Raw genomic sequence first — 21782 nt, 5'->3', positions numbered from 1 at the left:
CTTATGAAAATTTGTACTTCTTTGGTACTTATTTCTTAGCATATAAAAACATCTGCATGCCAGTGCTGTGTAGCTGTGTGCTTTTTACTGAGCTATGCTGCAGAACCTATCACATCCTCTAAGCAATTTCTGAGTTTTGGGAGCTAAGTAATGAAAGTAGAGACATACAGCTTGGTAAATATTTTGGGGAAAAAGAAAAACAACAAACCCAAACCCCAAACCTCAAACCCCACTCTGAACTACTGCTTAGTTCTGTATTTCTGTATTCTAAAATAATGGCTTTGCTGGGTAAGTTTTGGAATAGAGCACGGGATGCAAATGGTTTGTATGGCCACAGTGGTTTTCAGAAGTATCCTGAACATCACTAAAGAATCAGTACTACAAGGAGAATCTGACCACTGTATTTGGTTGCTCCTTGCAATTGCAAAATCTGTGGTCTTTATCAATATTCAGACAGTCAAACCATTTTCCCCAAACTATTAATAGAAACCCTTTATATATTGAAGGCAGGTCTACATTTGATAGTTTATAGGTAATCTAAGAATAAATTGTTTTTTAATAGATTTTTTTCTGAATCTATATTGAAGCATTTGCATTGTGCTCATGGATTTATAAGAAAAAGTATTATCCTTTATTAGATCACATAATGTATCTTCAAAAATAAGTTTCTCAGGCTCACAAATGCTTTTTTTGGCCCCTCTGTATGGATATGGAAAAGAATCTTGCTTGGAGGAAGAGAGCTCAAGGGAGAATATAGATGTCCTGTTAATCAGGCCATAAAAAAGAAAGGAGAAGCTATGATGTGACAGTGACTGGTGGAAGAAAATCTGGCAAACAGCAGAGAGAAGATTGGGAGATATGACAATTTGGGGAATGTATGTATAATTTATAAATCCGGACTTATTTTATGAATTTCATGTACCACTCTATTCCTCAGTCTGTATTTAATCTGCCACTTGCTGGCTGGGGCTGTCATAGATCACACAGTCTATGCAAGAACAAATGCAAGAGTAATACAAGAAGAGATAACATGATATGATTTTTTTCTCAGTAAAGCATTGAATATGCTAAATAGACTTGTTAAACTAAAGGAAACTGATCATCTCAGGTTGTCTGCTTCTAAATTAGAGCAATGGAAGTTGCCTAGTAAGAAAACAGATGAAAAAAGAATGCATTTTCTCTGAGCTGGGCAGCTATCTGAACAAGTGAGAGAAAGCTAGTCCCAAACAAATGAGAGAAAGTTTGCTGAGCAAGCTTGCAGGCTGATCTGGAGGACACTGAGGCTGTAATACCATGAAACAGTTGTCTAGAACTTCAAGGTCTTACAGCATGCCAATGGTCCCAGAAAGAAGTTTTTTATTTCCAGGATTTTTATTTGCTTTTTTTGCTTTTTCTTGTGGAAGTTGCAAGTCCAGGTGTTTTCTCCATTAACATGACATGTATAATAATATGAATTCAAGGGCTCCACTTACTTTCTAAGTACCATACGGTCTCAGAAGATGAAACTAAACTGCAGTAGTCACGAGGGGAAGCCTTATACCATGGAGAGGTTAGAACTAGCTTTAGAGGTCTTGATTACAGACTCTGAAGGCTGCCTGAGAATAGGCATCAGTACCTGTGTGTTGCAAATGGTCAGCAAGCATTCAGTGCTCAGCTGTAAAGCACAGCAACAAAAGCAGCATGACCCGGTCTATTATGAGAGGGAAGGGAGATTTAATTAAGAGTGATTAGAGGAAATGAGAAGCAGGCAGGAGGGAACTGTTTATCACAGAGAAGTTGATGCCTAAAAGGAGCTGCATATCAGGATGGAAGTAAGTTCTTTTAAGCAGTCTTAGTAAAGAAAGATAGGGAAAAAAAAGAAGAAAAAAAAACCAAAAAAACAGATCAGAGGAGATATTTTTGGCGTGTTTCATGTTTTCCTGTCAATGGCAGAAAAGAAGGGAGTGGAGCAATCTAGTTCAAGGGTAGAGGAAAGCTGTACAGCTGAACAGGTAGGGAACGTGAAGTGGCAATCCTTCTATCAGATGGGTCTCTGGAGCTGGGGATTGAAAAGTGAGGCTCTGGCAATGATGAATAATAAGCAATGCATTTTCACATCCTACTAGAAACAGTGGATGGATGTTTTGACCCCCTGGTTTGCGTGAGGTTTGTAAGGTTTTCCTGCCTGGAGAAGTAATACATCTTCCACCAAAAGCTGGCTTTAGGAATGTGTCTGCCCTAGGCATATGGTGAAATCTTTTCATTGTGCACAGACGGTAGAAAATGTGTTGTCTGCTGCCACTGGATGCTTATCCTTGCTTACAGACGCAGTCTCATCACAGAATTCCTTCTGCATGCTCATTCAAGAATGTGTATACAACCAGAGAATTTTGTTGCTACTTACTTCTTCTGCCAATCAAGTGTTGTGAATATGTTAAAGGTGTGTTGTGGAGGAAGTGCTTGCTGGTGGTGTATTTCTAGCAACATGTTGTTATGGTCATGCCCACCGATTCAACAGCACAAGTAGGTACAAGGGTGAGAGAATTAGTTGAAACAGAAAAATTAACGTTTATTAATATCTCTAAAGCACATGCTATTTTAAAAGGCCTGGTGAGTTTGGCCTTGACATTCAGAAATAAAACCACTTTGCTGCGGAGTGAAGAACTAAGTTTTGTTGGAAGTGCTGGATTCACTGGAGAGTTTTTGAAATAAATCTTATAAATCTACAGTTGAACATTTCTTCTCTTCATACAGCAGATCCCAACTCCCACCTGTGCAAAATACAAAAGATATAACAGAATTACATAGAATGTGTTCATTTTGACAGAAGTGTCAAGTTTGTCTTAAATTTTTCATTTTCCATAAAACATCACTGAAGCAAGCACAGTTAAGAGGAAATACTTTAGAATTGCTTTTCAAAAACAAGTTCTTCTGGCAAATCAAAAGAGCATTTTTTCAACAATTATTAGCTATTTTTAGATTCTGTTGTAATATCCACCTTTCTAGTTGCCTTTTATTTTCGTACCAGCAGGAATAAAAGTATCTGTAAAAGAAAAAAATGATTTATATTTGGCTTACCCTTGGTTCTTAAAGCTAACTCTACTCAAAGTAGTTTCTACTATCTAATAATTGTTGTTGTTGTTTATAGTAAGTCTTCTGAGCAAAGCAAACATGAAAATGCATAAACATTTTCTGTAGAAATCCAGACTTTTAAACCAACTTCAGTGAAATTATGTTTACATTGATGTATCAGAGCAGAAACAGCATATTGCATGTCTTGCTTAGACAGGGATGTAAAACTGCACTTTGCATGTCTTACTAATTTCATTGTTTCACTTCTGTGTAGTGTGTCTTTATTTCATTTTTTCTTGATTGATTCAAATTATTCTAGAAGGTGGTTTTGTGTAGATTCCATTCTAATGAATGTTCCATTTGCATGTTTTAAAATATTTTTTTGATTTGGAATCTGAAAACTAAACAGAAGTAGTATCAGGCACTATGCAGAAAGGATTCCTTTCTCAGCTTAGCTAATCCTTGTGGGCATGTTCCTCAGTACTTGACTTCGATAATTCTGGAACTCTGTTGAACTGGAAAGAAGTCGTGGGCTATGCACAACTGTGGTATTGGACAGGATCACTGAAATTCCTGCCATTCATAATCACAGTTAGCAAGGATGTCCTTTACAGATGCTAAACTGAAGTACATGGTAGTAGGACTCCTTACTCATATCTCATATGTGAGTCCTCACATTTTTAGTTCTTCTTATCAGTATGTTGATTTGAAACACATTTACATTCTTGTAGCTAGTTTGAAATTTCAATTCTTTAGACAGATAAATATTTATGATACTTCTTTTCTGATGTTACAAATCTGTTAAACTGTATTTTTGGCTCTGAAAATAGTTAGGGGATTATTATTGTGCCTTACCACTAGATGTGTAAATTTAAGACACATTCAGAGACAGTTGCATGCTTTTGACTTGGGAATCTGACTTGGAGCTGGAAAAAAAATACAGCTTTGTGAGAATGCAGCGAGTCTTGGCTGCCTGCAGTCATGTCCATTTTAATCTAATATTGTGCTTGTTAATTGGTTGGACCACCTCACTGGGGCATAGATGCCAAGCACTAATAGCTTTATATAGGCACTTTGCATAATGAGGTAAGTGGCACCATTTGCAGCTGGGAGACCCATCACACTAACATCTTCAAAGCACTGATGCCTCATGTCTTTTTAACAATGAAGTACACCTGTTGGCTTTTCTGTGCCAAATCTGACCCTGAATGGTGGAGGGATGGAAAGCATGGAAAACAAGGCAAATTTTTGTTGCCAAAAGAGGCTAGCTATACTGCAGCTGGCAGCTTGGACTGCTTATAATATATCTAACAAGAAAACACTGCCTGATTATGGCTGGAGAGGAAAAATTAAACCACCCAAAACAGAGATTGTGGCCTTGCTCTGAGAAATTGACTGATGCTGATAATTCTCCACAGAGAAGGAATAATGTTGTTCAGTCCGGGTGGTGGTATGAAAAGTTAGGATTCCTGAGCCATAGATGCTGTGTGGAAGGTCTGCCTGCTCCTTCTGAGTTAGGGTTTGGCTTTGCTTTTCCTTTCTTCGTGGCCAAGATCTTCTGAGCAAGGTATCTTTTTCCTGCTTTTCCTGAACAAAATTAGAATATATTTTTGCTGCAATGTTCAACATCAGATTCCCACCAGATCTTGACAGTAGCTCAGGATGATATGTACTTAGAAATCACATGATTCAGTTCTCAATGGATGCTTGACAGGTGCTTTAGGCAAGTGTTGCTTTAGCTACCAAAAATTCTATTTGAAAGAGTGTTTGGCCTAAGGGATACGTAAGCCTGTACATCGACATATTTCAATTCAATATAGAGCACATGCATTGCTTAGGACATTTTATGTCCTATTCTATTATATATTTGTCCATTTATATTAATTCTCAGAATTTTAGAAATGGGAGAGTGTTCTGTATGTTACTTGATGTAATATTGGGATCCTGCAGTGGATATGTATACATCTTTCTTTATTTCTATCCTATCAGTTGCCCTCCTTGTATCTTATACCCATCTCTTGCAAATATTTCCCAATTTCTCTTTTGAGGCTGAACACTTCTGAGCAAAATATCTTCTCCCTGCTTTTTCTGCCAGGTAGTCTTTTTTAATGCAGCTATTTCTCAAATCCAGCCTTTGTGCTAGTTCTGAGGCAACAGTAACCTCTTACATAAAGCAACAACATCACACAAGGAATACCAATAGGGATCAAGAATAGCTCACCAACTAGAGAGATACCATCTAAGAGAGTTATAGGGAGGCATCTAGCTAGTTCTTTTCCACAGTGACTGCATACCCTCTTTTCCACTTGGTCTAGTGCTTAGCCATCTGGAAACAAGAGGGTGGAGAAAGTGACATTTTTACTTATATGCAACTTTCATTTTACATCTCAGGCTTCCTGGTAATAAACCTGCATGGAAATAAAATACCTGCAAAGCAAACAAAATTCTCAAGTGTGAGAATGACAGAGTTACAAAATCACTGAGGTTAAGAGGGGTGTCTTGAAATCATCTAATCCAAACTCCTGCTAGTGTCTGGTCAGGTTTTGTGTATCTCTACAGAATCATCAAGAAGATGTCTCTTCTTGCCACTGTAACACAATTGAACAGCTGCTGTAAGCAAAAAGCAATTACTGGTGTAGCAGTACATGGCTTGTTTATCAAGGGCTTTCCACCTTTTCCTGATGACTGCTGGAACAGAGGAAGGGTTTAGGAGGAACAGAAGGAACAGAACTGGACTTCTAAACAGTTACAGGCTTCTAACTTTTTCTCATGTAGTAGTTGTGCATTGTGGAACCTGGTGATGCAACAGGCTCTCAGAACAGGTTTAGGTAAACCTGTCGTCTGGTAATAAGTAACGAGAACAAAAAATCTTCCCCTAAAATACCCTAGCTGGAGTTCAGCCATTAAACTAAGACCAAGCATTGCAACATTTGGCATGGAGCGGAGGTGTATGTCTGTTACTGCTCCAAAAGTAGGACCAGAGTTCACTTTCTGTTACATGTGTAGCTGTATTTTCTGGTTGCAATACTATGAATACATATTTTCTTGTGTTAGAGGTAGGTCTTACTATTGAAGTTTAATTTAGGTCTTTGCATATTTAACAGTCCTGCGTGTTTAAAAATGCAAATAATAACTTTCAAAATGTTCTGAATTTACTTCATCACTAAGATATTTATATACCCAACCTGGGATATTTTACAGGTTCTTAGATTAACTTTGCAGACAGCTTGTAAGTGAGTGTGGGTTACTCGTGTGGTTCGGTGACACGTTTTGACAATCTGTTGCCAGAATATCTGTCTATCAATAAGTTTATCAGTAGACTTTGTTTATTAAAGAGAAAAGTAGTAGAAGTCTTTGTTTTTCTTTTCTGCTTAAGAAACAAGACAGATTGTCAGTTGACTTTTTTAATTTTTCAATTTTTTCCCTATTTGTTGTTTGTGGTTTTGTGGTTTGTTTGTGTTTTTTTTTCTTCACTGCGGTATTTGTAGTTTGATTGGAAATACCTGCAGGAATAAATTCTTTTTTCAGTAATGAGGATTAAAAGAGAGCACCAAGGTATTACTATACTCAGGCAATATTCCTTGGTGTCTTATATCAAGCATTCCCTGAAAGTAAAGATTTGCATGTTCCATGTTAATTATCCCATCTATAATTTATACTATCACCATAATATGCTAACGAAAGCACTATTTATATTAATAAAGCATTACATTCATAATAACAACTCTTCGCAGTGGTCTTCATTCTACATATAAACCTCCTAACATTAACAAGAAAAAAAAATTAGCTCTACTCCAAGCAAAAACTAAGTTAGTGTGTCTGGCAGCTTACAGAAACAGAGCACATCCACAATCATATTTTTCTACAATCTTAAGGGTATTTCATACCTCAGTCAACCTCTTTTTCTCCCTCAGGGATCTTAATTCCCTTTATCTACTCATTAGCATGTAAAATTAACACCGTTCCTGAGAATATTAGTGATCAGAATTTTAGTAATGCTCATATCAATGTTAATCTCACTGCATTTTCCATGACAATTAAGCAGATAGTAGAATTATATTGTAAGAGTCCTGTGACATCCATGTTTCTCAAATATTTGTCCTCTGTACTTGTGCACGAGACTTTTTTAAAAAAAAGGCTATTACACTTCAGAGGGACAAATCTATTTTTGCCTTTTCTTACTGACATTACTGTAATAGTTGACACTTATCAGTAATATTTAATCATGGTGCAGAGCTGCTTCGGGGTGACTTATCTGAATCATCTTGGCCTATCTCTTTAAAATAAATCTGTCATATATTCATAGACAAACATAGAGGTCAGATAATGTTAGTTGTCAGGTCTGACTATGCCCTGACATATATTTCAAAGCATAGAGAGACCAATATTAATAGGAGAACAGAACTGTTGGATTTAAATTACATGCTTTGCATCCTTTTCTTATTTGAAAATCCCGTCTGCTTACTTTGACAATAAATTAAGCACCAGTGTTAAAACTAGATTTTCATTGAGACTGAAGGGACAATATCCCTGTTAAGAAGAAATGATGGCAATGAAGAGGTCTGGTTCTTTCACCTTTACCTTAATTGAGCTATATGACTATGGATTTAGATGTAACCTGGTATCTTCCTGTCAAAGATCAGTATCAACAAATTATGTGATTTTAGGATACCTATGAAAAGATGGCTTAGTTGGTATGTTTCATTTTTCTTTTGTCTTTTACCTACCGCTACATTGGCATGTCTTACCTGTGCTGCCCCAAATCCTCCTTGGTGATGAGAAGGGAACTGGCTTTGTGGAAAACTGAGGGATGCTGGATGGTTTCTGACAGCTGAGGAAACATTACATAGGTAGCAGCCTGGAAAAGTTTTCAGTTCCAACTCTTTTTCTTTTTTTTTTTTTTTTGTCAGTTATCTTCCAGCAGGAAGACAGTGTCAAAGGCAGCCACTAGAATAATGCAGAGATGAGAGTTTGTAAAATGGAAATGCAAATAGGCTGTGAAGACCACTCCCTTCTGTTGTCTCCCCATATAAAGCTCTGGCCAGCCTCTGAAAGGGGAAAAAAGGTATTTATATAAAAATATGAGTTATATAAATATGCATATATAAAACTGAGTTATATGTCTAATGTGTCAAGCAATTTGTAATAATCAGAATTAATTTGTTAACAGGAAAGTAAAATTATATAGTTACATATTTTACTAAAGCTGTTCCATGGCAGTGAGCATGATTAAAAAAGAGCAGTTTTCATCCTATAATTTGTATTTTAAAATTAAATTATAATAATGCTGTCATTCATGTTTCCATTATTTTTAATAAGTAAATTGTTTACCGTTGTAATCTTTTTATAAACTGGATTTCTATCCTATGAAAAGATAAACAAGTGCTTTTCCAAAATTACTCAATTACAGAATTTCTAAGGATATTCCTAACGTTTAATTTTCACCCTATATTTAATCTTCCCATTTGTGTTTATAGAGGTTTTTCCTGGTTCTCATTTCTAAAATGTGTCTCCTGGTGAACATTGGTTACTGTTGAACCTATATAAGCAGACATTTATTGACACTGTTAAAATAAACTTAATGCCTACAAAAGAGAGCTTCTTTATACATTTTAATATGTCTATTTATCTTTTTATTTCTGCCAGAGTCAGTAAACAACTGCAGTAGCTCTCCTTTATAGATTGTAATGACCTGAGTGGAAAAGCTTGGCAATTTTTTAATTAATTCTATCAAATATTAGTGCATATAGTTGGCGAGGTATTTATGATCACCGGAAACAATCCTGGAGTTGATTTGTTGCACTAAATGCATAGGGAATCATGCAGTTTTAGGGCTGGGGTATCATCTAGTTTATTAAAGAAACCAGCCTGAAGGCGACCTGTGGCTCGGTGCTGTGGCTGGGCTCAGCACTGCAGCGGGAACGCTCAGCCAGAGGTGCCCACTGTGCTTTGAAATTTTGAATCGAGGGAAGATCTCATGGCAGTCAGGGGGCCCGGCGGGGAAGGGGAGGGCATCGCCTTGGCAGGGGGACCATTACAGAGTCCAGGTTGTGCTCCTCTTTTGGAGCTCGGTCATTGTTGTTTTGGAATTCACTCCGAGTACAGTGCCTTCTCCTGAAAAATAATACGTTTGTCGTTTAGTCCACTTTTTTTGCCATGTGGCATAGAAAGGAATTTGTATCTTTTCCTACCTTTTGTATCTTTTACCTGCTTTTTTAAACAGCTTTCTGTATGGTTTGGAGTAGATATTTTATGTGGGTCCTTTATCAAATCTGTAACTGTATTTAGGATGGTAAGCACACTACCACAACAGAAAGAAATGTTTCCTAGTGTGGTGTGTCCTTCTAATGTTGTTAGGTTAACCCAGTTCAGGAGGAAATATGGGCAACCATAACTTTTTGAAACTCCAATTCCATCCCAGACTGGTGCACAGAAGGCATAGCTCATCGTCCCATAAACAAAAATATCACCAGAGGCAGAGTTTTGTATTAAACTGTATTCACCCATTGTTAAACTTTCTTTGTCTTTTGTTTCCACTTACATCAAACAGGCTTTTCATTAAGGAGCTCCCATTTGTTCAGAATTAGCTTCTAAAAGAAGGCAACTGAGTTGACAGAATGTAAAAAGTCAGCAATGTTTTTCTGAGGGGAATGTACTCTCACTACCATCAGTTATCCACTGACTTAGCACTAGTGTTTGGTTCTAAAAGAAACAAGAAATACCTTACTTTATTTTTATAAATGGATAGGAACACTATATATAATATTAATTCTTTGAATTCTTTGTCCACAGAAAATGCATGCAAAATAATGTAGAAGAAACTGCATACCTCATGGATGAGCTGTGCACAAGTAAATGCTACAATTAAACACTGCAGGTTTAAGAAAACATTTTAATTTACAGAAATGTTACCATCAGTACAGAAAAAGGGCAATCTTTCCTGAAAAGATATGGTGCAAACACTACAAATCACCTTTGGAAACCAGCAAAATTTTTAAAAGGGTCTGAGATAGAAGAATTTTTCCTTGTGGCATTAAAAAAGAAGAAAGTAGAGCAGAAGAAAACTCTCAGTCGTTCAAAAAGTGGATACATATGGTTCCCAAGAAATCTTGTAAGCTCAAATTTTGCTAATTCTAAACAAAAACATCTAAACAAAGTCTAAAGAAAAATACCTTTAAAAAAATTGGAAATGATGTCACTGGAATGTGTACAATTATTTGGACATTACATGGCAAAGGATACATTTGTGCTGGCAGAAGGCTGGATAATGGAAAGAGCAGATCTGCTCTTTCTTTTACTAATTTCAATTAATTTGATTTTATAAAGCACAGGCTGATTAAGGAGATTGCAACAGTCTAAATATTATATGCTTCTTGAATCTTTAAATTTCATAGCTGTCATTCTCAGTTTATCGACAGGTAGTTGTCTTTTTGAAAGTGAATTTAGCGTGTTAGGAATCTTGGACCAACAGCTCTGAAACAGCTATAGGAAAGGGGTAGTTCTTTTTCTAGACCACCTCTTTAGTCTGGTTTTATCTTGCCTTCTAGGCTTGCAAACACAGTTTAGTCTCTGTGCCAACTCACTCCTTGACCTTCTGCTGAGAATGACATTAGTAACGCCAGTTCTAGTGATAGTTCATGATGTGGATATTTATCTACTAAAGCTGTGGACCAAACCCATCAGTTCCCTTCATACAGGGTGCAACGCAGCCACTGGGCAGCAATGACTTTCAGCCTTTACTGTCTAGGACCAGAAGTGAGCCAATGACCTTTACATGAAAGGCAGTATTGCCTATCAGAACCATCACAGTAAACACTCATTTAAAACACTATTTTAAAACTGATGAAGATATACCATAGTCGCTAATCAAAGAATAGCTTTAGTGCCTTAAAAATGTTACAGTCATCAAAATAAATTACAACTGATTTTGAGCAGTCGATGAAGATAAAGTTCAGGGGCCATGACAGAAAGAGACCTTGGGATGGGTTGATACATTATTAATACAGTTTGTTGGGTCAAGGTTCAAAATACATATTAAACATTTACTGTTTTTTATTGCTCTGTGCCACACTTAGCACTGATCAGCATATTTTAAGAAAGTTACACGTTTTGTTCAATTATTTTTTTGGCACAAGATTAGTACGTGTGTATGTGAGCACACAGTTAAGCCTGTTCTCTGAAGACATTCAAAACCCACCTGGATGTGACTCTAAAACCTGCCACAGGTTGTTGGACTAAATGATCCCCACATGTCCCTTCCAACCCTGACCATTCTGTGATATATATATCTGTATACAAAAACACATGCGTGTGTATATATAGACAGATCTGGGGTTTATCTTTTCTACTGTTACATCATTTGCATGACTTTTTTCCCCTCCTACTTCCACTGATCCTTGATAAGATTAGACCCCAAGGCAAAAAATCTACAGGTTTGCCTGCTATTTTGACTTTCCAAATAATTCAGGAGGAATACCATAGAGTAGTTCCCCCCCCCCCCCCATTCTGTTTCCTTACTTCCCTTCCTCCTCCTCTGCACTTTTCTTGCCTTTGTTAATGATAAACAATTTTTTTACTCTTTTGACTCAGTAACCCTACTGACCCTTCATCTGTCAACGGAATAGGCAATTAAATCGATGCTAAACAGCCTCAAATCATATATTGCTTACACTCCTGTTGCTGCATGCTCAGAATTCACCTTATATTCCAGACCTCAGCTGTAGTTAGTTACTACAGCACACTAAAACTTGCTGTACCACCTGTTCTCTAAAGGACTGTACTGTAGTAATATGTTCCAACAGTTACTTACATTTCAAGGTACTATAAAGACTTTTTTTCAGTGTGTTAATGGTATTGTTGTCTTTCTGCAGGTACTATCATGTGTCTGAATCATGTTACACTGGATCAAAGAGCATGTCTCTTGTCATGTGCCCATGTCAGCACACAACAGGTGAGGTATGCTGAGTATGTTAAGACAGACGTTATTTTTTTCCTCTAAGAAGTAGAATGTTTTCTAGACCACAACTGGAAATGACACTTATACCTATTTTGACAGCCAAATCAATGTTATTCAAAACAGTCATAGGTGTTTATGACAACCTGAGTGTTAATACTTCTAACATTTCTGAAAACGGCTGCCATGTGCAAGGTTTCCTGTGAGTGAATCAGTTTCAATTTTTTATTTTTTTTTTTTTTTAATTTAAAAAGTGTTTTAAATTGGTAGGAAAAGAATTTCTGCCAAAAAGGACTTGGGAAAAGCTTAATTAGTTCCTAAGTGGTAAGAGAATGCATCGAATCCATATATTTATTGCACTACTACTAGAATTTAATGGAGAAGTGTGAAGGAAGAAATATGTTTGTTTACCTCTAGTTAAGAGTCATTTTTCCAGTAGTGATGGATGGGAGTTCACACGTATCCAGAGCTAAGGAATATTTAATGTCTCTAATTACCTAAGCATAAGACATCTATAATACTGTATGGAAACTTCCAAAGTCTGTTAAGATTTGTATTTCTTCTTCCAAATATTCCTTCTGGTAAAAATAAGAATTTATTTGAATTCTTTGTATATCATAAAAATTTCACTTTCTTTTTGGAATGAAGGCTTTGAGGGAAGACCATGGGAAGAAAGACATGAGCAGATAAATGCAGCTGATGTGTAGCAATGTTGTTTGAGTTTGACCATGGGTTTGGTGCCAAATTGCAGACTTTTCATCATTTCATATACAGGTACTTACCTTTGTGGAAGCGAAACCCTCATGTTTGTTGTAAACTGATGTCATTCCAGGTAACACAACGGAAGAAAATGCTAAAGATCCAAAAATTACTTATTTTTGTTGTTGTTTGCCTTGCAAAGGTAAGTCTTTCTCCTATAATACAGATATGTTTCAGAAGTTTATAAGTGTATTTGTGGCAAAGAGTTGTAGACTTTTCTCTTGAAGATAGAAACTCTTACTCATGAGAATTCAACTATCACAGTAAAGAAAATTATTACAGTAAACATAACCTTTCTGTATAGATAGCAATAAAATGCTTCATAGTTATAGGTTCAGTTAGTTTTTTCATGTAGCTAAATCTTTCCAAAGATGTGTGCATTTTCGGTAACTCTTTATGCTTTAATGTATAGCTTATACCAGACTGTCTTTGCTAGAAAATCCCATGTAAGATTTTAAAAATCTGGATTTGTGGCATTAATATAGTTTAAAAAAAAAATAAAAATCAATTCATGATTAGTCTTTCCACCTGCTTTTACCTGCACAAAAATTGAGAGCAGTGTAGCATCCAACACAGGAGAAACAATGCCATTTCATCTCCATGACACCTGACTGACAGAATTATGTGCATAGATAACATACTAATAAAATGGCTTGGACTATATTAAATTGGATTAGCTATCAACTGGTTCCTGAAGGAAGAAGGTTTGGTATATGAAACTGTTATCTATGCAAGACTTTTTTTCATTTAACAAGTAATTCACTGTAATTAAAGTTTAAATGTAATAGCTTTCACTGTAGTATCCTGAGAGAGTTTACCAAAGCAATAGCCTAACTATATGAAGGCAGAGGTAATTTTTTATCCATAACGTATTTATGGAAATATGTCTATTATTTCCTAAAACAGAAAATGATACTTTTTAAAATTACATTTTCTAAGAAATATTTCTTGTAATAGAAAATTTTTCATTGTGCATTATTTATGGGTTTTGGAAACAGCTGATTAAAATGATGTCCTTGGTAGAGGTGGTCCAAAGAAGTATTTGATATGCATTAAGATCACCTATATTTACAATACCTTTTTGATAATTTTATTCAGATGAATGTTCACATGGAGTTTTCACAGGGGGAGAAAGAACACTGTCTAAGTCTATTTGTGTTTATAGGTCTATTCTATGTTTACAGAGCAGTTTATTTTATGTTCTGTTTTTAAAAAACGAAAAAAAATCCAATATGGGCTCTTTTGAAAACAAGAAAACTGTAATTAAAGGCATTGATGGATAGTTACATTAACAGCTCGTCAACAGCTAATCTGAGACCATCTGTTCTTTAGTGCTCTGAAAAGGTTAACAGCAGGTTAAGGATGCCTCTCCTTGCCACCTATTATAATATAGACTTGCCAGGATGAAGGGATGGTTCTATAGGGCAGGACTTCTGGCGAAGCACGTTGTGCTGAAGTTCAGTTTGTGCTGCCAGAAGTGGCCACACAGGACAAGGTTTTTCCAGGCAGGCACATCATTAGTGTAATTCTTTGTATTTTTTTTTTTTTGGCAATGTGGTTTAAGCAGACTTAATCAGCAAGCAGGTATATATGTCAAGTTAAGAGACAGGTAATAAGTATAACTGAAGTCTTAAGATTTTATATTTTTTGGGGTGAGGACCGTGGATTAGAGAAAAAAAAAAGGAAAGATTTAAAAAAATTATCAGAAAACAATGAATGTCCAGGAAAACTCTGAAGTTGATTCATGAACAATGTATTATCTACAGAAAATTGATTTTCAAAAATTTTGCTGTGTATAATCAATTTTCAATATATTGTGTTAAAATGAATAGTGTAGTCTCTGGGGCAGAGCTGTTGTATTTATATGGAGCTTGGCACAATAGGTTGTGGTTCCCAATCAACCCCTGATTAGCTGTTTCTGTGAGGTGTTAATGTCAGGGCTACAGCTATGCCTGCCACCACCTATGGACCCTGATGATCTGACTTTTGACCTGTGCACAGCTTGACCTTGAACATGTTTCCTCACTGTGGATAGTGCAAGAAGACATGACTGTAAAAGTTATCTTCTAGTTTGTTTCTTTCACTCTTTATCATCAGTGTAGTCTTCATCACAGGGGAGAGAAAGTGAAAGTATACTTGCCTAATTCCAGAAAACGGGATTCATGGTAGGGACACAATGATTCTCTGACTGTCGTTTCCATGGAAACGTAATAGAGGTAATAGTATTGTTGTCCTTTTGTGTATATATGTATATATATGTAAAATATATAGTTCTTCAATGGTGTTGTGAATCTGTGAGGTAAAAGGAAATTGTGCAGTTTAGTTAAAATATCATGGGGAAAGATTTCTCATTCTTGTGAGTATCTGGGTAGTAGGATAGTTGTAGAGGAATGAAGGCAGTGGGTTGATTAGCATTGATAATATGCAGCTGTAGCTTGTTCCCACTAAGTAGTTAAATAGCCCTGAAGGGTGGGGGAGTGGTGGTCTGACAGAGGAGGAGGAGTGTGTTCTGGCCACTGATGGAAGGAGAAACAGCATGGATGGTAGAATCTGACCGATGGTAAAAGCCTTGTTGCAGCCTACTAGTTTGTGCTGTAACGAGTGCCCAGTGTAAGGCTGACTGAGTTGGACTCCGACTACAACAGCTGGTGCCCAACGTAGCTGAGACAAGCGGGAGAACCTGCGACCCATAACAGACACCATGAGAGGTGAGCCGTCGGCAACTAATCGATATGGGTGTTTTGTATTGTTTGTTGAACATCTTAACTCAAATTGCAGCTGATAGTCATGAAGGAAACTAAACTGCGGACAAGGTAAACTATGGCGAATACAGGGAAACTGAAAATAGATTAAAAGGGGCAATTGAGAAGCCATCTCCACCTGTTATTGGCTCCCCCACAGCAAAGAAATCTTAGCAGATGACAGCCTGGCTCTTCATTTTATAATTTTGAAGTGGTTGTAGGAGTTCTTTGGGTTATTGCTCTCAACTGGGTAAAATACTTGAGGGCTATTGTTTGGCTTGAGATTACCTATTTGACTCTAACTTAGGCAGATTCACTGAAAGGTGGAAAGCCTGTCTGAGAAGCTGAAGAGAGGAATTGTGTTGCAGTGGCTATGCTTTATCAGTATGTAAAAGCTAGTTAAAATGTGTCAAGAGTATTCTGCAGTCCTCCTGTTGAACTCTTCATCCTTTGCAGTAAAAGCATGAACATGTCACAGTACTTGTATACCTGAGTTAATGAATCTAGATCACTTTTGAAGTCTGACATGCGGACTTAGGTTGCATTTTAGCTATGTAAGCAACTGACTTCTGGCTGCACCTACATTCTCAGTATAGCTGTCTCTTAGGACAAAAAAAAAAGGAAGCAGGGTAACTTTTCACAGGGTAGAAAATGGCATAAGTTTCAAATTTATTATCACAGGATGAAGTAGAGTAAAAGTAATTTAACAATGAACCACCAACTATGTCTCTTATCAATTTAAAAAAAAAAATCACTGAAGTGTTTGAGTGGTTGAGCAACCTCTAGAGCAAAAAATAACACTTGTATCTGTAGAAAGAACTAAGTGAATAGGGATTATAAATTAGAGGAGTTTATTCATAATAGTGTCATAAGAAGGACAAGCAGAAGAATATTACTCTGTCAAACATCTTGTGTATCTGCGTTCCTATGGAAGGCATAAGAAAGAAACATGAGAAATTATATACAATAATGAAGAGGAATGGAAGGTCTTAGCACAGGGTCATGCTTACCATGTAATTGGCATATGGAGACTTGAAGGAATAATTCACATGCTATGCATCTTGAATAATACTTGTATTTGACAGGAGCGTAGCTTACCAAAGAAAACAAGTAAGGTGATATTGCCTTTCAATAACTCACTGTTATATCTAGAATACAGTCAGTGTTTAAGTGTCTGTAAAGGTATGGCAAAAAGAGCAAAAGCCATGTTGTGCATCTAATACAGGCCCCCAAATAGGGAAGCCCACACTTTGGAGACTTTAGGTGAACATCCATCAAACCGCAGGTTTGTTAGTTCAGTTTAATTACCACAATGTGTATAATTACAATACAGATTATATTGCTTTTCACTGGTTTGGGGCTTTTTTGTTTTAAATAAAAAACCCCTACAAACACTAAGTAAAATATATATATTACGTAATTGAAATTGGAGAAGTAAAGAAAGGGAAACCTAGTCAAGACAGGAGCGAGATTAGCAGGGAGGAATTTGTTGCATTCCACCTGTCTATTCTCAGCTTTGGAAGGTGGATCATGAAATAATAGAGTTCATGATCTCTAGGAAAGAATGGAAGATAATAAAAAAAATAGATTTCAATAAATCTGAGTAAGTGATTGGTTGTGCTTCATGTGAACCTAGATTAGGTGAAATAGGGTTAAAGACACTGCAAAGAAACAGTTTTTTATATTTTTACTACTTTTAAGTAAAAGAGGGATGGAAGACAGACAGAAAGTGTAGCACGAGTCCTATTTGGGTAAATCCTGAGTTGTTAAATTGTTGTGAAAATAAAGTACACCAGGACTAAGGTTACTGAGGATGAATACATAGGTACAAAAATAGAAAGGTTAATGTACAAAATGAGATGCAGCTAAGTATTGAGGCTTTTTTTTTTTCTACTACCACTAATTTTCATCTATACTCAGTGAAAATGAGAAGTTACTGAGCAAGAACTCTAAGACAGTCCGAGTGTTTGATATGTTCTTCCTTCACTAAAAAGGCCAACTGTGATTACTTAAATAAGGCAGTTAACTTTAATACCAAACAGGCAAAGTAGGCTATAACAGGAGAATATAAAATAGTTGGGTTATGTGTTTTCAGGTTAGTTGGACCAGATTAAATTAATCCAACCATCTGAATCAATCTCAGAGCCATTAACAATGATCTTAGAGATGATGGAGGATGAGTGAGGCTGTGAGAGTCTGAAAGTGGCATCCATGATTTTTTGAAAACATAAGAACAGGAGAATTACAGGTGAGGCCACCTAATTTCAACTTCAGGAAGAACAGTAAACCAAACATACTGCTTGTGAGCACCCACAAGATGGCAAGAAACTATCCATGTGGGTTTGTCCAGAACAAACCTTTTAAAGCCAATCTGATTTTCATCTGCGGCAGAATAACAAGCCTTGGGTAGATGAGAAGCAGAAGAGTCATATCTTCATTTTAAAAAGATCTTTTGAGACTTCTGCAACACTCTCTTGAGTAGGCTAGGGAAATTAACCCAAGGTTAATGTTTAAATGGTTAGAAAAGGGCACTCGGAATCACTTCTCTGTGTTTTACTTTCATGTGGTAGGTTGTATCAAGCAAGCTTCTTTAGGAATCCAACCTGTGATCTTTCTACTACATTTGTTCATTAATGATCAGGGTGATGGAAAAGTTAATGTGCTTGTCAGATTTCCTACAACAGTAATCTGAGAAGGGCTGCAATCGGAATAGAAAGCAATATTTAATTCTTGGTAAATTAGAGGTAAATTTCTGAAAGAATAAAAAGCATAGAAAGGCCCTATGCATAGACAGTAAAGATGAACTGCATGAATACAAAATTAACAAGAGTTGTCCGGTGGGAGTTCTTCTGGAAATGATTTGGGGAATATTTTGGATTACAAATTGAATAAGAGTCAATGATTTTGTGCTGTTTCATGGAAGCAAATATATTAAGATTACCAAGCAGACCTGGCACTGTACCAGCAGGCCTACTTAAGAGATGTGCCATGCCTGGTGTAATCTCATCTGATATGCTGGTTTTTCTTTGCAATTTGATTGCTCTGATGTCCAAGCAAATATGTCCCAAAATGTATGGAGTGTAAAACTCATGTCGGTAGAAAGGTTTTTTACAGTTAAAACCTATGAAAGTTACCCGGCACCTTCTCCTTCCCCTTTCATACCAAGGGACAGATATGTGTGCTGATTGACTGGCTTTAATTGCAAAGTATCGCCATGTTTTGATTTTTATGCTTTAAGTTTACAGCACTGTAGGTCTGCTGTTCTGTTTTGAAGTGAACTCTGCTATTGATATATTATTAAGTGGATATGTGGTTAGTACATACTTAGAATAAATTTTTTAAACAGGCTATAATTGCCTCAGTGGAGGTAGCTTCTATTTGAGTCTAGAAGCGCTGCAGCTAAATATTTTGCTAGCTGAATTTCCAAGTACTCTCCAGTACCTGAACTAATTTATGTGATCATCCTAAAAGTTCTGTTTACATTTACTGCATCTAGAGAAAGATACATACTAGTAAATCATTGCACATACGACACTATTATATTTTGCCCTTCCTTTGGGGTGGCAGAGATGGGAAAAAAAAATTGTTCCAGTGACAAGTCCTTCATGTCTCAACTACAAACTAAAACACTGCCCTGCAGGAACCTGCCCTGCAGGTAAGTTATTGCTTTAGTACCTAGCAAAACGTAGCTTGTCAGTTTTCATACCAGAAGTTTGTTTGGTCAGTTTATTTTATCAGTTAGAAAGCCTAGGAAGTCTCAGGTATATTTGGACCTTAAATGTGAGTGCAGTGCCTTGTGGGTGACATTTGGAGTAGTACTAGTGTTTCTTGACATTCTAACTGAAGTCTTTGAGAACCTTGTTGTGTGGATCCCAAATTGGTGATTTTTGTAGTCTTTTCAAAGGATTTACTCTATTTTACTTCTAAAATTCATAGATATTTGTATATGATTAAGGATTTAAATGACCAGAAAACTTAAACCAGTGTTCAGCATCTAAATTGCAAAATCAAATTGTTGTGGCTGTGTGTTTGCTTGGTTTTTTGGTTTTTTTGTTTTGTTTTGTTTTTTTTAAACCAAAACTAAGTTTGTGGTCCCTATCCAAGCTCCCTTCATTAAGTTCTGGAGGAAGTCCAGGTCTGGATTTTATATACTTTGGTAATCAAATTAAAGATAGTCTTAATTTATTTAGGGATTTCTCTCCAATTTTTCTTGTGAAAGCAAATTATAAAGACTTCTTACAAAGGACAATGTCTTCATTCCAGATTAATGTTACAAAACTTACTGTATAGTTTAATTATGTCTTTGTGCAAGATTTAAAATTACTAGTTTTGCATAGGATTCCTACTCTGAAAGCTGAAATTTACAGCATCTGTATCTCAAGTATACAGCAATGTTTGGATATTATAAACTTTTTCTAAACTTGAAATGCTACACAAATGCCTTTACCATCGCAACAGAATAGAAAAAACAAACTAATGCAGAGAAGTCTTTACAAGCACTTTGATATAATTATGTTCAATATAGTTATGGCAGCCAAACCTTCAGCCTTCTTGCAGATGTCTCCAGTTCTTAAGCCTTGGACCCATTTTCCATTTGGAATTTTTTAAGTTGGTTTCATTTTATTTTTTTTAATAGAATGGTCATCCTCATATCTTAATAAAACAGAAATTGAATTATATGCACTGCTAGGCAAGCATGACCGGACTTTTGCTAGCAGATGTAAGGTGTGAAACCTGTGGGAAAATCCTATTCATTTTAGGTTCCACTTGAGAACACTGCAGTGCGCTGGAAATGGATTCAGTCTTTACGGTACTGAAAAAGATAGAAGCTGGGGAACAATGGAAATCAATGATTTGTACCTAATTAAAAAGACCTGATAAAAATTCTAGAAAGCCAGATGGCGAAGTCAATTTCTCAGTATAATATCAGCAGAGAGAAAGAATATGATTAGCTGTTGACATTCTGCAAGGGTAGAATGATCCTATCAGCAAGGAAGTGAAAGTATTTCTTTAACAATATTAGGCTGTACTTTCATAACTATTGTAAACCTGAGTTAATGTAAATCATTCACTTTCCAAGAAGTATGAGATATAATGTTTTTCTCAAATGTCATAGTGTTAAACTGACAAATTGAATAACTTGATCCAAGCTTTAGACTTTGATTGCTGAAGGCTAGACATGTACATGATCGGAACGTCAAAGCTGAGACAAAAGTCCGATTATAGGTGCTAGAAAATATGAGTACTTTTGTGGGTATTTATATCTGTATTTGTGTTCATAGTTTTCCATTAATTCTGATGAACTAGGTGTAAATTTTGGAAAAGGCTGTTTCCTGTATGTATGTATAATGAAGATAATGTTTCAATACCTTCAGCTGGGCTGTTCATTTTTTTTTTTTACAAAATGCTTAAAAAGACAAAATGAACAAATTGTGTGATGGCCCAATAGCTAAGATGATCACGGTGGAGAAAAGATTTCCAGGATCTTCTAGCTCCTGCTCTAGTGAAAGTATTTTATATAAAGCGTTCATCTGATAGACTGGGAACATCCAGCAAGGAATAGACTAAAAGGTAGATTGTCGTTTGCACTGCACAGATATTAACATAATATTTGTAATGCTAATTACTAACTCATTTTTTATTTTTGAAGTTGAAACGGTAATAATCATTCAGTCCTCCAAGTGAAAGTAATTTTTCAGCCTTTTTGGCTTTAGCCTAGTGTTCCCTAATCGCTTTGTGTATATGGTGGTTCTAGATCTGCATTTCTTGATGCTGTAGTTAGTTCTGTTTTATTGTACAGCGCATCTGTGACACTGCTGCGAATATATCTCATGGTCTCGTTACTGGATCAAAGCCTTAGTCTTTTGGGTCACAAACCCGCTTAATGTTCCTGTGCAGACCCCTCCAGACTTCCACAAAAAAACCAGCACCTTGTGCTCATAAAAACATCTGTTCAGGACATAAGCAATCAGAAAAGAGGGGGAAGAAGCACTCTTAAAAACTGAGCTTCTGAGTTAAAAAGAAAAAAAAAAATAATTTATAGTATCAGCTTTTCATTCTATCTGCTTACCATGTTGGTCTGTCACAACCGGGCTCCCCAAATTAGCTGTTTATTGGTTTAGGAAGTAAAAACGTGGGGGGAAAAAGCTCAAGGTTGAAGACTATTTAAATAAAGTTTATGATCCTGAAAAGAGAATCAAGGACTTCTTGATTTTTCAGATGCTAGTGCTTGTGTTTTATGTACATTATTTTATGAAATATAAAAGCTTTGTATTATT

General features: G+C 36.3%; 1 long non-coding RNA gene across 1 annotated transcript; it reads left to right on the top strand.

The window, feature by feature from the left end:
• The first annotated feature begins 5997 nt into the window (after positions 1-5997).
• LOC121097682 lies at positions 5998-12961 on the top strand. The gene is made up of 4 exons (XR_005831041.1): positions 5998-6107; positions 7962-8116; positions 11922-12001; positions 12837-12961. It is a non-coding gene; the product is annotated as an uncharacterized LOC121097682 (long non-coding RNA).
• Positions 12962-21782: the final 8821 nt, after the last annotated feature.

Source organism: Falco naumanni, chromosome 14 (genome assembly GCF_017639655.2).
Source record: "Falco naumanni isolate bFalNau1 chromosome 14, bFalNau1.pat, whole genome shotgun sequence".
Taxonomy (NCBI): domain Eukaryota; kingdom Metazoa; phylum Chordata; class Aves; order Falconiformes; family Falconidae; genus Falco; species Falco naumanni.
This window is presented reverse-complemented; position numbering and strand designations above follow the sequence as displayed.